General features: G+C 38.4%; 1 pseudogene across 1 annotated transcript; it reads left to right on the top strand.

Annotated features, from left to right (window-relative positions):
* Window positions 1–7533: 7533 nt before the first annotated feature.
* On the top strand, window positions 7534–15953 carry LOC148119968 (NEDD4-binding protein 1 pseudogene; annotated as a pseudogene). Its single transcript, XR_015734764.1, has 2 exons — window positions 7534–7577; window positions 14474–15953. The product of XR_015734764.1 is annotated as an NEDD4-binding protein 1 pseudogene (transcript).
* The last annotated feature ends 798 nt before the right edge of the window (window positions 15954–16751 follow it).

Here is a 16751-nt window from a genome sequence, read left to right as displayed (position 1 = left end):
AGGTATAGATGTTAAGGTTTGAAATGTCATCTTGGTGATTTTTTTATGACTATGTAGTATCCTTCCCTATCTCTTCTGAGAGTAAAATGGTCCCACTGGTTAGACTTCCAGACCAGATTATGGTAACACACACCTTTTATCCCAGTAACACTATGACACACAACTTTAATCCAGTAGCCACAGTAATTTCCGTAAAATAGAGTGGTATACTCCTTTCATCCCAGCCCTAGAGAGGGATATAAATTGGGAGGAAACAGTTCTCCTCACACAGTCTCATGCTGAGGTTCCTAGAGTCAGGATCACCATTTCAGACTGAGGCTGAGGTAAGAGCCAGTGGCGAGCTGGCTGCCTTGCCTTCTGGGTCTTCAGCATTGCTCCACTCTCTCTGTTTTCAGTTTCTTCTCAAATTCCTGTGTTGAGTTTCTGCTTTGACTTCCCTTGACTTTCATATGTAAACTGACATAAGGAATCTTTTTCTTGCATAAGTTGCTTTAGGTCAGCATTTTATCAGAGTAGCACGGAGGCATAATAAGACGGTACTATATTCAAATTATGTATATTTGTGGAATTCAGATGTCAAAGTACCTACTCTTCCATCCGCCTTGTGTGAGGATGGCTTCCTGTATTTCTTAAATTATGAAGGGTGTGTAGTATTTCATGAAACAAATATAATTTTAAATAGTAATCATGACTAGGAGGGAAACGGTAAAAGCCTATATTTGGGATCTAGAAAGAGTGGGGAGTAAACACACAGGGATGACGGGAATATTTATTAGCCTATGGCAGAGACTGACAAAACAGGCCATGGAGGCAGATGGTGTGGGTGTGAATCACTGATAGGAGTCTGGGAAGCTGTGCCATCTTGATGCACTTACCCGGCCTTGCCAGCCTTTGCTTTTCACTCTGCTTTTTATTTTTTCTAAAGGACACTGCATTTCCTGTCTGTTGCAGATCAGTGTGTTCATCACCTACTGTACTACATTTCTAAGTTCTCCCTTTTCTCTTTTTCATTCCTTCTGTGGTCATTTTATACATATAAACAATGTATTTGATCTTATCAACTTATCATCAGACCTCCATCACTTCCAAGACTGCCCATCACATCCTGTGCAAACACTACGTTCTTTTGTGCTTTCTATAACTTACTGAGTATAATCAATGTTGCCAATTCTCTCCTACAATCATGTCAATAGTTGAGGCTCTAGATGAGGGCCTGCTTCATCTCCCCAGGTTCTGTGATTCAAGCCACAATTTCTTCAGCAACAGGTTCTTATTTTCACATTCTATAGGGTGTACTAGGTTTGAATCTGAGAGAGAGTTAGTATCTAGAATATTCAAAGAACTAAAGAGACTAAACAACAAAAGCCACAAATAATTCAATTAAAATTGAGGCATGGATCTGGTATACTTCCTGGCCTTTTCAGATGTCAGTAACATACATGGTACATAGATGTACATATAGACAAAATACCTGGACACATGCAGTAAAAAAAGGAGATCTAAAGAAAAGAAGTACAAATGATTGAGAAATTCATCTGTTTCAAATGTTCAGTTTTAAACTATCCTTAGCCATCAAGGCAATGCAAATCAAACTACTTGGAGATTTCATCTTCACCTAACAAATTTGGTAAGGTAAAAATATGATGGAGAATGTTGACAAGGATGTGGGGGTGGTGACTGCGTGGCCATTGCTGGTGGGAGCGTGAAGTAGTGCAATCACTATGGAAATCACTGTGTAGATTCCTCAAAAAACTAGAACAAATTCGCCACATAACCTACCAGTTTATTCCTTAGTAATTCACCCAAGGACTCCATACCCTGCTGTAGAGGTAATTGTTCCACCTTGTTCATTGGCGCTCTATTCTCAGTGCCAGATGGCCATCAACTTATGAATGGACAGTGAAAATGTGTACATTACACAAAGCAACATTATTCATGTGTTAAAAATGAAATTATGAAAATTTGAGTTAAAATTGGGAACAGTCATTCCTCGTGAGGTACCTGAGACCTAGAAAGACAATCGTCACACCCTTCCTATCATTTGAGGATGTTAGCTGGAATCTTCTGACGTATATTCTGTTTGGAATCCCCATAGAAGTCAGAAGGTCATTAAGAAGGAAAGTTTAAGGAAGGAAGGTAGAACACGGTGGTGTATAAGGTTAAAAAGGGAAAATGGAACAAGAAGCATTTAATGGGCTGGGGGTAAAGGGCAATGTAGGAGACAAAATACAAAAATACCCAGGATAATCAAAACAATCCTGTGCAATAAAGGAACTGCTGGAGGCATCACTATTTCTGATATAAGCTCTATAGTAGAGCTATGGTAATGAAAAATGCTTGTTATTGGCATAAGAACAGAGAGGTTAACCAATATTATCGAATCGAAGATCCATATATTAATCCACAGACCAATGAACACCTGGTTTTTGACAAAGAAGCTAAAAATATACAATGGAAAAAAAAGCATCTTCAACAAATGGTGATGACATAACTGAATGTTGACATGTAGAATAATGCAAATAGATCCAAAACTCAAGTCCAGATGGATTAAATAACTCAATATAAATCTTACCATACTAAACCTGAAAGAAAAGAAAATGATAATTAACCACCAATGCATGGGTTCGGGAGACCCCTTTCTAAATATAACACCAGTAACACAGACACTGACATCAATGAAAAATAAATGCGATTTCCTGAAACTGAGAAGCTTTTGCAAAGCAATGGACACAGACAATAAGACAATAATGCAACCTACTGAGTAGGAAAGCATCTCCAACAATCCCACATCACACAGAGGACTGATTTCCAAAACATAGAAATTGTAGAGAGGAGATGTGGGCAGGCCTGCTTTTTGCCTCACCCGGCTCCCGCATGGCTAGCTTAGTCCCAGAAATAACAACACACAAATTGTATTCATTTAAGCACTTCCTGGCCCATTATCTCTAGAGAGTTAGTTACTGACTAACTCTCATATCTTGATATTAACCCATTTCTAATAATCTGTGTAGCACCACGAGGTGGTGGCTTACCGGAAAAGATTCAGCATGTCTGACCTGGTGGCTGGCTCCATGACTTCTGCCTCATAGCCCTCTTCCCAGCATTCTGTTCTGTTTACTCCACCTACCTAATTTTCTGTCCTATCAAGGGGCCAAGACAGTCTCTTTATTGACCAATGAAAATAACACAATAGACAGATAACCCTCCTCCATCAAGAAATAACTCAAGAAATTAGACGTCAAAATTCCAAATAAACCCGTTAAATAGTATGGTCCAGAACTAAACAGAGAATTCACAACAGAAGAATCCCAAATGGCTGAAAGACACTTAAGGAAATGTTCATTATCCTTAGTCATTATGGAAATACAATTCAAAATTATTCCGTGATACCATCTTACTACAGTCAGTATCCTGGCCAGCGGGATGCGAAATGGGATCCTGATAAACCTAGAGGAGAGGAATGGAGGGGCAAGAGACATGAGACATGACGGAAAGACAGGAATTCTGATCCAGCCGTCTAGTTTATTATTTCATCAGAAGCTCTTATATAGCAAACGGGCAAAGGGGGGAAGAAAAGGGTGTCAGGAAACTCACATCTACTGGAATTCAGGTCCAGAGACCTCCCTAGCTGATAGGCAAACACTGAGCTTCTGTGATTGCTGACTAACAAAGGAAAATGCTGAGTTCCTGAGCCTGGTGCCTGCAGGTCTCTGCTAGGAGATAAAATGCCAGGTTGATTTCCTAGACTCTGCAGAGGGAAAGATGTAAATATTTTTCTTAACTTGTGAGCTTAAGATGGCTGTAAACAGAATGCAGATCTCAAAATACAGGTCTTTGCTTCTGGCAAGTCAGAAAGGCTAAGATCAAAAACACCAATGATAGCTTATGTTGGAGAGGATGTGGAGTAAGGGGACCATTCTTCCATTGCTGGTGCGAATGCAAGTTTGTACAAGCACTTTGGAAATCAGTATGGTGGTCTCTCAGCAAATTGTAAATCAACCCACTATGGACTCAACAAAACCAATCTTGGGCATATACCCAAAAGATGCTCAGTTATACTACAAGGACATTTGTTCAACTATATTCTTTATTTAGCATGATGATGATGATGATGATGATGATGATGATGATGATGATGATGATTATAAGCAGAGAATGCTTCCTATCACATTGTGGAAAACAACAAACAATCTTAACAACACAATCCTGTGTTGTGTATGGGTTCCCATTTGACCCCTTTGGCCAACAACTCATTCAGTGTAATATAATATATTATTGGTTCTGAAAGCTTCATTTGGTGAAGAGAGATGATAATTATTGGACATTTACTTAAAATTCATATATATATATATATATATGGACATATGTATATATATTTGTATGTTTGAATACACACACACACACACACACACACAAACATTTTATCCATACTTGGCTTCTTGGTGGCAACATTATCACAGGTGAGCTCTATTTGCTAGAGGTAAGCACATCTCATTGAAGAGAGGCTTCCTGCAACAGATTTAGCTGCAAAGACCTTGTTGCCCTTTTAAGAGCCTCTACTACAAATTACTTAAATGGTGTTGATGAATAGCTGACAGCATGGTCTTTGGTGGTAGCAGGGACCTTGGAACTCCACAGAATTGTGGCAATAAACAGGGCACCTGAAAGTACCTCCTTCAGGAGGCTGAACTCTCAGAAATCTAAGAATGGGGTTGTTATACTATCAAATTCAGGGCTTTTCTTCCTAGTCATATTGCTTAGTAAATTAAAGACTCCTGTGACCAGAAAATGAGAGCTATACAGTAAGGATAGATTCAGAGAAACAAGCTTCTGAATATTTTACAGTGTGTTTTAAAATATATACACAATATAGAAAGAAAAGAAAAAGGATAGAGTCTTTAAAAAGAGAGAAAGAGAGAGTAGTTTGGTATGGTGAGACAAACCTTTAATCCCAGCACTTGGGATGCAGAGGCAGGCAGATCTCTGTGAGTTCAAGGTCAGCCTGATTTACAGAGTGAGTTCCAGGACAGCCAAAGATACACACAAAAAAACCCTGTCTCAAAAAACCAATATTAAATATAGAAATAAAAGAAAAAATATTTAAAATAGAGCTCCATAAAAGTGGAAACTACACAGAGAATCTGGATACTGTAAGTAATTGTGTTGTCTTTGAATTGCTTGATGTCATAAGAAAAAGCAAAAGCTGCTAAAAGACATTTGATTATAAATGTTGTTGGATTAATCCCGACATATATATTTTGAAAAAGCTTTGAGTTCAAAATTTAAGTCGAAAGATATTTTACTTTGTAAAACAACTTTTGCTTTTGTTTCAACAGGAATGAGAGGCTGTGGATTTATCTTTGGTTAAAAAATGTGTTTGATTAGGGAAGATTCCCTGAGAAATCTCTGATAGCTGTGGATGGCCCAGAAGTCTGAGTTCTACATCCAGAACAGCTTCAAGACTATTGATTGAGATGATCAAGCCTCCAAGAATATTCTAGTCAGGATTTGGCCAAATTCTAAATTTTCTTTGGGTTCCCATAAGATAACCAGTGCCTCCAATCAGCAGGAAGTAGCTTAGAAAACTATATCAACATTCCCAAAAACTGAATTAAGGATGTTTTTCTATGTTTAGAGTGGGAGTAACAAGTTGTTATATGTACTAGTCAGGAAGAAAGCTCAACAAAGGAGATAAGATTCTGAGTTCTTGTTTTGAAAAATAAAGGGGAACTCCTGTGGGACAATGGTCTTGAACCCTGCAAAAACTTGTCACTTGTATTGTTTTTATAAAATGCTGAATCACCAGTAAACAGGCGGGAAGGATAGTCAGGGAACCAGGCAGGAAGGATAGATAGGGTGATGATAACAGGAGAACTCTGAGAAGAAGAAAGGCTCAGTCTGCAGTCATCACCCAGACATGAGAAAGAAAGATGAGAATGCCTAACTGATTAAAGGATCCAAGCCACGTGGGTAACATAGAAAAGAATTATGTGTTAATGTAAATTATAAGAGTTAATAAGAAGCCTGAGAAAAAGGGGCAACCAGTTTATAATTAATGTAATCCTCTGTGTGTTTTTATGGAACACAGCTGAGTAACTTGGTGGGACAGAAACCTCAGTCAACAGTTGGTGATTGTTGTGAGTTAATTTTGTGTCCAGCCACGTTGCTGAAAGTATTTGTCAGCTCTAGAAATTTCCTAGTGGAATTTTTCAGGACACTTACATATACTATCATATCATTTCTTGAAATAAAGATACTAGGACTTCTTTTTAATTTCTGTATTCTTGATCTTTCTTGTTTGGCTTATTGCTTCAGTTAACATTTCAATTACTATATAGAATAAATATGAAGAAACTGGACAACCTTGCCATTTTTCTGACTTTAGCGGAATTGCTTTTAGTAAAGGCTCTCTCCATTTAATTTGATTTTAGCTATGGTCTTGCAGTAGACTGCCTCTATTATGTTGAGGTATATCGTTTTTTAAAATCTAATCTCTCCAGGACTTTTATCATGAAGGTGTGTTGGATTTTGTTAAAGGCCCTTTTTGCACCTAGAGAAACAAACATATGATTTTTTCTTTCAGTTTCTTTAGATGGTTAATTATATTTACTGATTTTCTTATATTGATCCATCCCTGAGTCCCTGGCATGAAGAGTACTTGATAATAATGGATGGTCTTTTTGATGTGTTTTTAGATTCAGTTAGAAAATATTTTGTTGAGAATTTTTGCATCAATGTTCATAGGAGAAACATATCTATAATTCTCTTTTTTGGGGGGAGGTCTTTATGTGGTTTAGTTTTAGGGTAACTGTGACCTCTTCAAACAAAATGAGCTATATTTCTGAAAATAAAAACAAACTGTTTCTATTTTGTGGAGTAATTTGATGAGTATTATTGTTAACTCTTCCATGAAACTCAGGTAGATTTCTGTGCTGCCCTGGTTTTCTTTTTTCTTCCTTCCTTCTTTTCTTCCTTCCTTCCTTCCTTCCTTCCTTCCTTCCTTCCTTCCTTCCTTCCTTCCTTCCTTTCTTTCTTTCTTTCTTTCTTTTCTTCTCTCTCTCTCTCTTTCTCTCTCTCTCTTTCTCTCTCTCTCTCTCTCTCTCTCTCTCTCTCTCTCTCTCTCTCTAGTTGGCCGACATTTAATGACTGCATCTGTTTCACAAGGGTTAATAGAACTATGTAAATTGCTTACCTGATCACGATTTAACTTTATTAAGTTGTATCTATAAAAAATATCCCTTTGCCTAGTAGCATTTCAACTGTATTTTACAAAATAAAGGCTCCCTAAAAATCTGAGAGTAAAACAGTTCCACTGGCCAGCCTTACAGACCAGGTTATGGTAAACACACATTTAAATGAGGTGCCACAACGACACCCACCTTTATCCTAGTAGTCATAATGACATTAACAATGACTAGTTGGCATAGAAATCAGGTGGTACATGCCTTTAATTGAAATGGTGCGCGCCTTTAATCCCAGTCCTAGAGAGGTATATAAGACAGGAGGAAACAGCTCTAACACACAGTCCTATGCTAAGGTTCCTAAAGGCAGGATCACCGTTTCAGATTGTGGTCGAGGTAAGAAGAGTCAGTAGCTGGCTGGATGCTTTGCCTTTTGGATCTTTGGTTGAACCCCAATATTTGACCTGGTGTTTTTTATCAATTGTGCTTCACCTTTCTTTTAGATTATCAAAATTAAGTGAGTATAGGTTTTTAAAGTATGCCCTCTTGACTTAGTCCTCTGGATTTCCTTAGTGTCTGTTATATACCCCTTTTAATTTCTGATTGTGTTAATGTGGATATCTCTCTCATGAGCTAATTTAGATAAGGGTTTGCCTACCTTGTTGATTATCTCAACGAACCAAATCTTTGTTTCATTTACTGTATTGTTCTCTTTGTTTCTATTTTGTTGATTCCAGATTGGATTTGATATTTCTTGACAATTTCTTCTTTTGAATGAGATCTCTTTTTGTTCTAGAAAATACCAGTTTTTTAGTCAGTTGTTAGTATGAGATCTCTCCAGGTGTTCTATGTATGCACTTAGTGCTATGAACCTTCATTTAATTTGATTTTAGTGATGGGCTTGCAGTAGACTGCCTTTATTATGTTGAGGAATCTCTCTTTTATCTCTAATCTCTCCAGGACTTTTATCATGAAGGTGTGTTAGATTTTGTTAAAGGCCTTTTCTGCGTCTAGGACAATCATGTTTTTTTTTTTTTCCTTTCAGTTTGTTTATATAGTGAATTGTATTTACTGATTTTCTCATACTGAGCCATCCCTGAGTCCCTGGCATGAGTAGTATTTGATAATAATGTGTGGTCTTTTTGATGTGTTTTTAGATTCAGTTAGAAAATATCTTGTTGAGAATTTTTGCATCCAGGTCATAGGGGAAACATATCTATAATTCTCTTTCTTTGGCGGTCTTTATGCGGTTTGGTTTTAAGGTAACTGTGACCTCTTCAAACAAAATGAGCTATATTTCTGAAAATAAAAACAAACTGTTTCTATTTTGTGGAGTAATTTGAGTATCATTGTTAACTCTTCCATGAAACTCAGGTAAAATTCTGTGCTGCCCTGGTTTTCATTTTTCTTCTTTATTTTTTTTCTTCTCTCTCTCTCTCTCTCTTTTGGTTGGGAGACATTTAATGACTGCATCTGTTTCACAAGGGTTAATAGGACTATATAAATTGCTTACCTGATCATAATTTAACTTTATTAAGTTGTATCTATAAAAAATATCCCTTTGCCTAGTAGTATTTCAGTTGTATTTTAAAAAATAAAGGCTCCCTAAAAATCTGAGAGTAAAACAGTTCCACTGGCCAGCCTTACAGACCAGGTTATGGTAAACACACATTTAAATGAGGTGCCACAATGGCACCCACCTTTATCCTAGTAGTCATAATGACATTAACAATGACTAGTTGGCATAGAAATCAGGTGGTACATGCCTTTAATTGAAATGGTGCGCGCCTTTAATCCCAGCCCTAGAGAGGTATATAAGACAGGAGGAAACAGCTCTAACACACAGTCTTCTTTTTTTTTTTTTGAGTAAATTTTATTAAATTATAAAAGTTTCCATTTCCGCCCCTCTTCCCAACACCCTCCCACTCCCCCCACTCCCTCTCCTCCTCCCTCTTTGTCCCTTAGGGCAGTCAGGGTTTCCTGCCCTGTGGGAAGTCCAAGCTCCTCCCCCTCCCTCCAGGTCCAGGCAGGTGACTATCCAAACAGACTGGATCCCCAAAATCCAGTATATACAGAGGAAACAAGTCCCAGTATCATAGTCAATGGCTTTTCAGAAAGACTTCGGGCCAGCCACATTCAGAGAATCCGGCCAAATTCCGAGAATCTGGTTAGATCACATCCTTGTTCAGTCCCAGTCCAACTGGCCTTGGTAAACTCTCATTAGATCTGTTCCCTTGTATCAGTGGGTGATAGCATCCCTCGCAGTCCTGGTTTTCGTTTTCATGTTCTTCCTCCTTCTGCTCCTCATTTGGACCTTGGGGGGCTCAGTCCGGTAACCATACTGATGTATATTTTGCTTATCACCATAGATCCGTCATCTGGCGAAGGACGGCGATACAGACGGAGTAACACACAGTTTTATGCTAAAGTTCCTAAAGGCAGGATCACCGTTTCAGATTGTGGTCGAGATAAGAAGAGTCAGTTGCTGGTTGGATGCTTTGCCTTTTGGATCTTTGGTTGAACCCCAATATTTGACCTGGTGTTTTTTATTAATTGTGCTTCAAATTTCTTTCAGATTATCAAAATTAAGTGAGTATAGGTTTTTAAAGTATGACCTCTTGACTTTGTCCGCTGGATTTCCTTAGTGTCTGTTATATACCCCTTTTAATTTCTGATTGTGTTAATGTGGATATCTCTCTCATGAGTTATTTTAGATAAGGGTTTGCCTACCTTGTTGATTATCTCAACGAACTAAATCTTTGTTTCATTTACTGTATTCTATTTGATTCTATTTTGTTGATTCCAGTTTGGATTTGATATTTCTTGACAATTACTCCTTTTGAATGTGATCTCTTTTTGTTCTAGAAATACCAGTTTTTCAGTAAGTTGTTAGTATGAGATCTCTCCAGGTGTTCTATGTATGCACTTAGTGCTATGAACCTTCGTTTAATTTGATTTTTAGCTATGGGCTTGCAGTAGACTGCCTCTATTATGTCGAGGTATCTCTCTTTTATCTCTAATCTCTCCAGGAATTTTATCATGAAGGCGTGTTGGATTTTGTTAAAGGCCTTTTCTGCGTCTAGAGAGACAATCATGTTTTTTTTTTCCTTTCAGTTTGTTTATATAGTGAATTGTATTTCCTGATTTTCTTGTATTGAGCCATCCCCGAGTTCCTGGCATGAAGAGTATTTGATAATAATGTGTGGTCTTTTTGATGTGTTTTTAGATTCAGTTAGAAAATATTTTGTTGAGAATTTTTGCATCCAGGTCATAGAGGAAACATATCTATAATTCTTTCTTGGGGGGGTCTTTATGTGGTTTGTTTTTAGGGTAATTGTGACCTCTTCAAAATGAGCTATATTTCTGAAAATAAAAACAAACTGTTTCTATTTTGTGAAGTAATTCGATGAGTATTGTTGCTAACTCTTCATGAAATTCAGGTAGAATTTTGTGCTTTTTTTTTTTTTTTTTTGGTTGGGAGACATTTAATGACTGCATCTGTTTTACAAGGGTTAAAAGGACTATGTAAATTGCTCACCTAATCACGATTTAACTTTATTAAGTTGTATCTATCAAAAAATATCACTTTGCCTAGTGGCATTTCAATTGTATTTTAAGAATCAGAGTAAAATAGTCTCACTGGCCAGCCTTACAGATCAGGTTTTGGTAAACACACACATTTAAATCAGATGCCACAATGACATCCACCTTTAATCCCAGTGGTCACAATGACAGTAGCCACAGTATTTGGCATAGAAATCAGGTGGTACATGCCTTTAATCGAAATGGTGCGCGCCTTTAATCCCAGTCCTAGAGAGGTATATAAGACAGGAGGAAACAGCTCTAACACACAGTCCTATGCTAAGGTTCCTAAAGGCAGGATCACCGTTTCAGACTGAGGTTGAGTTACCAGTCAGTTGCTGGCTGGATGCTTTGCATTTTGGATCTTTGATTGAACCCCAATATTTGACCTGGTGTTTTTACTAATTATGCTTCACCTTTCTTTTAGATTATCAAAATTGAGAGAACAGGATTTTAAGGTATGCCCTCTCTTGACTTTGTCCTCTGGATTTCCTTAGTGTCTGTTATATACCCCTTTTCATTTCTGAATGCGTCAATGTGGATATCTCTCTCATGAGTTATTTTAGATAAGGGTTTGCCTACCTTGTTGATTATCTCAACGAACCAAATCTTTGTTACATTTACTGTATTCTATTTGATTCTATTTTGTTGATTCCAGTTTGGATTTGATATTTCTTGACAATTACTCCTTTTGAATGTGATCTCTTTTTGTTCTAGAAATACCAGTTTTTCGGGAAGTTGTTAGTATGAGATCTCTCCAGGTGTTTTATGTAGGCACTTAGTGCTATGAACCTGTAAAATCTTAGAACCACTTTGAATGTGTCCCACTGTTTGGTTATTCATTTACCTTCAATTTCAGAAAATCTTTAATTTTATTTTTTTATTTCTGTCTTCACTCATTTTTTCATACACTAGAGAGCTGTTCAATTTCCATGAGTTTGTAAGCTTTCTCTTGTTTCTGTTGTTGATATTATCTATCTATCTATCTATCTATCTATCTATCTATCTATCTATCTATCTATCTATCTATGTTTATGTCTATCTATCCATTTATCTATCTATTCATTTATATCTGGATTATCATTTATTGGTGAGAGAGGAGTATCGATGTTTACAACTATCAGCATTTGATGGTCACTATGTAATTGAAACTCGGTAGTGATACTCTTACAAATATGGGCTCCCTTGTGTTTGAGGCATAGATGTTAAGAAATGAAATGTCATAGTGGTACAATTTTCTTTCGATGATTATGTAGTATTTATCCCTATCTTTTATGAGAGTAAAACAATCCCACTGGTCATCTTTCCAGACCAGATTATGGAAACACAGACCTTTAATCCCAGAAAACCAATGATACACACCTTTGATCCCTGAAGATACACTAGTTTGCATAGAAGTCGGGTGTATGCCCCTTTAATCACTGTAGTACATGCCTTTATTACTAGCCCTAGAGAGGAATATAAGACAGGAGGAAACAGCTTTCAACATACAGTCTCATACTGAGGGTCCTGGAGGCAGGATCATCATTTCAGACTGAGGTTGAGGTAAGAGCCAGTTGCTGACTGTCTGCTCTGCTTTCTGAATCTTTTGGTTGAACTCCACTTTTTGACACAGAGTTTTTATTAGTTGTGCTTTACCTTTCCTTTAGATTTTCAAAACTGAGATAGTACAGGTTATTAAAGTATGACCTCTCAATTTTGCCCTCTGGATTTCCTCTGTGCTGTTATATGCTTCTTTTAATTTCTGATTGTGTTAATGTGGATATTCTCTCTCTCTCTCTCTCTCTCTCTCTCTCTCTCTCTCTCTCTCTCTCTCTCTCTCATGAGTTAATTTAAATAAGAGTTTGCCTACCTTCTTAATCATCTCAAAGAACCAAATCTTCATTTCAAAGCTGTATTATTTGTTTCTGGTTTGTTGATTTCAGCCTTGAATTTGAGCAGTTCTCACCATCTAATCCTTTTGAATGTGATTTCTTCTTTTTGTTCTAGAACTTTCAGTTATTAAGTCAAATTGTTAGTGTGAGATCTCTCAAGTTCTTTGAAGGCACTTAGTGCTATGAACTTGTAAACTCTTAAAACCACTTATAATGTGTCCCACTGTTTGATTATTCATTTACCTTCAATTTTAGAAAGTCTTCTTTTTTTAATTTTATTCTGTCTTGACACCTTTTTCATTCAGTAGAGAGCTGTTAGAGTTCCATGAGTTTGTAAGCTTTTTCTTGTTTCTGTTGTCGATTCTATCTCTCTCTCTCTCTCTCTCTCTCTCTCTCTCTCTCTCTCTCTCTCTATCGTACTACACATTTATGTGTGTATGATTATTCGTGGTGGGAGAGGGGTATTGATGTTACCCAAGATCAGTGTGTGGTCTTAAGTTCCGTAGTGTTACTCTTACGAATATGGCTTTCCTTGGATTTGAGGTATAGATGTTAAGAGTTGAAATGTCATCTTGGTGAATTTTTTCTTTTGACTACGTAGTATCCTTCCCTATCTCTTCTGAGAGTAAAATGGTCCCACTGGTTAGACTTCCAGACCAGATTATGGTAACACACACCTTTAATCCCAGTAACATTATGACACACAACTTCAACACCAGTAGCCACACTAATTTCCATAAAATAGGGCAGTACATTTCTTTCATCCCAGCCCTAGAGAGGAATATAAATCGGAAGGAAACAGTTATCCCCACACAGTCTCATGCTGAGCTTCCTGGAGGCAGGATAGCCATTTCAGACTGAGGTCAAGGTGTAACAGCCAGTTGCAAGCTCTACAGCATTGCTCCACACCCTTTGTTTTCAGTTTCTTCTCCAGATTCCTGTGTTGAGTTTCTGCTATGGCTTCCATTGATGGTAGACTTTAATCTGTAAACTGACATAAGGAAGCCTTTTCTTCCATAAATTGGTTTAGGTCAGCATTTTTTCAGAGCAGGATGGAGGCATACTAAGATGGTACTATATTCAAAGTACGTATATTTGTGGAAGTCAGATGTCAAAGTATCTACTCTTCCTTCTGCCTTCTGTGAGGATGGTTTCCTATATATCTTAAATTATGAAGGTGTATAGTATTTTATGAAACAAATATAATTTTAAAAATTAATCATGACCAGAAGGAGAGAAATGGTAAAGACCTACATTTGGGGTCTAGAAAGAATGGGAAGTGAGCAGAGAAGGATGATGGGAATAGTAGCCTATGGCACAGACTGACAAGACAGTCTATGGAGGCAGATGGTGTGGGTGTAAATCAATGATAGGAGCCTGGGAAGCTGTGCCCTCTTGACGCACTTACCCAGACTTGCCAGCCTTTGCTTTTCACTCTGCTTTTTTTTTTTTTTCTAAAGGACCCGCATTTCCTGTCTGTTGCAGAAACAGTGTGCTCATCACCTACCGGACTCCATTTCTAAGTTCTCCCTTTTCTCTTTTTCATTCTTTCTGTGGTCATTTTATACATATAAACGATGTATTTGATCTTATCAACCTTTCAACAGACCTTCATTACCTCCCAGACTGACCCAACTCATCCTGTGCAAACATCACGTTCTTTTGTACTAACCATAACCAACTGAGTATAATCAATGCTGCCAGTTCTCTCCTACAATCATGTCAATAGTACCATTGTAAACTAGTTCTGGCCAATCGATTATTGACTGACAAGGGTCTATTATGAGCTGAACTGGTTAAATGTGACACCCTTCCTTTTCTTTTTCACTTGTGCAGGCAAATCATCTTGATAGAGGAAGTGAAGTTGGTGCAGAACATTTACCAAATATCAGAGTCTGCACAGAAGAAGTGAAGTAAACCATTGTTGTAAAATTCTTAAGTAACATGGTGTATTTCAACGAGTATGTTGGGGAAGTCATTGGGAAGAATGGGCCTTCTACACAGTCATTATTGTGCTTGGAGGAAATTGAGGAAGAGAACCAAAGGCTCCAAGGACACAGAGCTTGTGCCCCTTGCTCTGTGTGTCCAGATGCTGCTCAGAGCAGAAGTGCAGATGCTGGGGGCAGCACAAATAAGCTCACAGGAGATTCCACTCCCAAGAACACACAGAGTCACACGGAGCAACGTGTGGAAGAAAAATTTTCCCAGTTACCATTTACAGACTCTCAACCATATATCTCAAACGGCAGAGTAAAGTCTTTAAGAGGGCCAGCAGGACAGAAACATGAAATGTGGGGCTCAAACGAGAAGGACAGTGGTAATGTGGACCTTGAGAGCAATGGCCTCTCACAGTCTCTTTCCTCTTCCAGTTCTGAAGAAGTCAACCTTATTTTGAGGGGAGCTACAGGCCACCAGAGAGGCCCAGCTTTTCCCAAAATAGGTTTTCAACAGGAAGCTGAACCCTTGATTCCCAATAACATGAAGGCTCCCTGTGAGAAACCTTCTGGCTTCTACAGCTTCCCTCAGCCTAAGCCACATTGTTCCCAGAATTCTCCACCGCTGCCACTGCCCCAGCTCTTACCTTCAGATACACATGCAGGATTGACAGGAGCCTCTGATCATCCCGATTCTGTAGTTACAGGGGTTCAGAGATTTAGGGAAATGCTGAAAATACCATACAAGCTGGAGTTAAAAAATAAACCCGGCAGAAGAGATTTGAAGCATATTGTTATAGATGGATGTAATGTCGCATTTACCCACGGGCTGCACAAGTTCTTCAGTTGCCGTGGAATAGCAATTGCTGTTGAATATTTTTGGAAGCTTGGTCACAGAAACATCACTGTGTTTGTGCCGCAGTCAAGAACAATGGATGATCCTAATATCACAGAACAGCACTTCTTGACCCAGCTCCAGGAGGTTGGAATATTATCTCTAACTCCTTCCAGGACGGTCTTTGGAGAACAAATTGTTGCTTGTGTTAACAGGTTCCTACTACACTTAGCGCACAAGACTGGCGGTGTCATTGTAAGCAATGATAACTTCAGAGAGTTTATGACTGAGTCAGTGTCCTGGAGAGAAATTATTGCCCAAAGATTGCTTCAGTACACGTTCGTGGGGGACATATTTATGGTTCCCGATGACCCTCTGGGAAGAAACGGGCCTTGGCTAGAAGAATTCCTGGAGACCTGGAGCCTCTACTCAGTGCCCTGCCAAATGTGGACATGTTCGCCTGGAGCCACAACACCCAAATAGTCATCACCAGCTACCAGCCTCCATATTGGAAGCAGGTAAACACTTCAGGCCCTTGGCTTCCTCAGCAGCTCCACTTCACAACTCTGACCACCGTTTCTGGTATACAGCATAACTATCTCATGCCAGCACAGTGATCTTCTGCAGAGACCAGCAAGCTTAGGGAGGTCCTGCTGCAGATCTTCCCTGATTCTGAGCAAAAACAGAAGATTGAGATCCTGGCAGCTCGGCCATTCCTGAAAGACCTGAAAGTGCTTTCTGATGTGGTGTTGGACCGAAGGCTGGGCTGAGATCCCACGGCTGAAGTAGACCAGAGCGAGCTCCCACCTCTGGACAATCATAGTGGGAAGAAGCCTTCCAGAGTGAATGGGATTGCTCTGGATTTTCTAAGCAAAGGAAGGGATGGATGTGTTTTATGTTTACACAAATTTGGAGTTTTAAAGCCATCTTTATTTCTCTGTATAAAATGTGCTGGTAATATAGATTTAACCTTTTCTGTAAAAGGAAAGCACATTTTCTGCCTTTTCAGAACTGTGTATCAGCAGTTACTCTTGAGTGTACTTTCAACTTTCTGTTTTTAAAACCATTTCCTTAGAGCTGAAGAAATATTGATAAGTGAATTAAGTTTTGCCTTTGGAAATAAAATTAAATAAAAAATATAAACCTCAGTGTCTCACGACTCAACTTTTTGCTCTCCCTAGAAACAATATATGTCATAGAGAGTTCTGTTCCATCTTCCATTCAAAAGCCCAGGTTTCACAGGTTATCATTGCTATTGTGCAGAATGTAGCAGCCAAAACTAGAAGGTGGGAAATGACTATAGAGATTACTTAATGAACACATGCTATACTGGAAAGAGACATGA

The sequence above is a fragment of the Myodes glareolus genome, chromosome 13 (genome assembly GCF_982192425.1).
Source record: "Myodes glareolus chromosome 13, mMyoGla1.1, whole genome shotgun sequence".
In the NCBI taxonomy this organism is placed as follows: Eukaryota; Metazoa; Chordata; class Mammalia; order Rodentia; family Cricetidae; genus Myodes; species Myodes glareolus.
The sequence above is the reverse complement of the archived record's forward strand: the minus strand, read 5'-3'. Positions and strand labels throughout refer to the sequence as shown.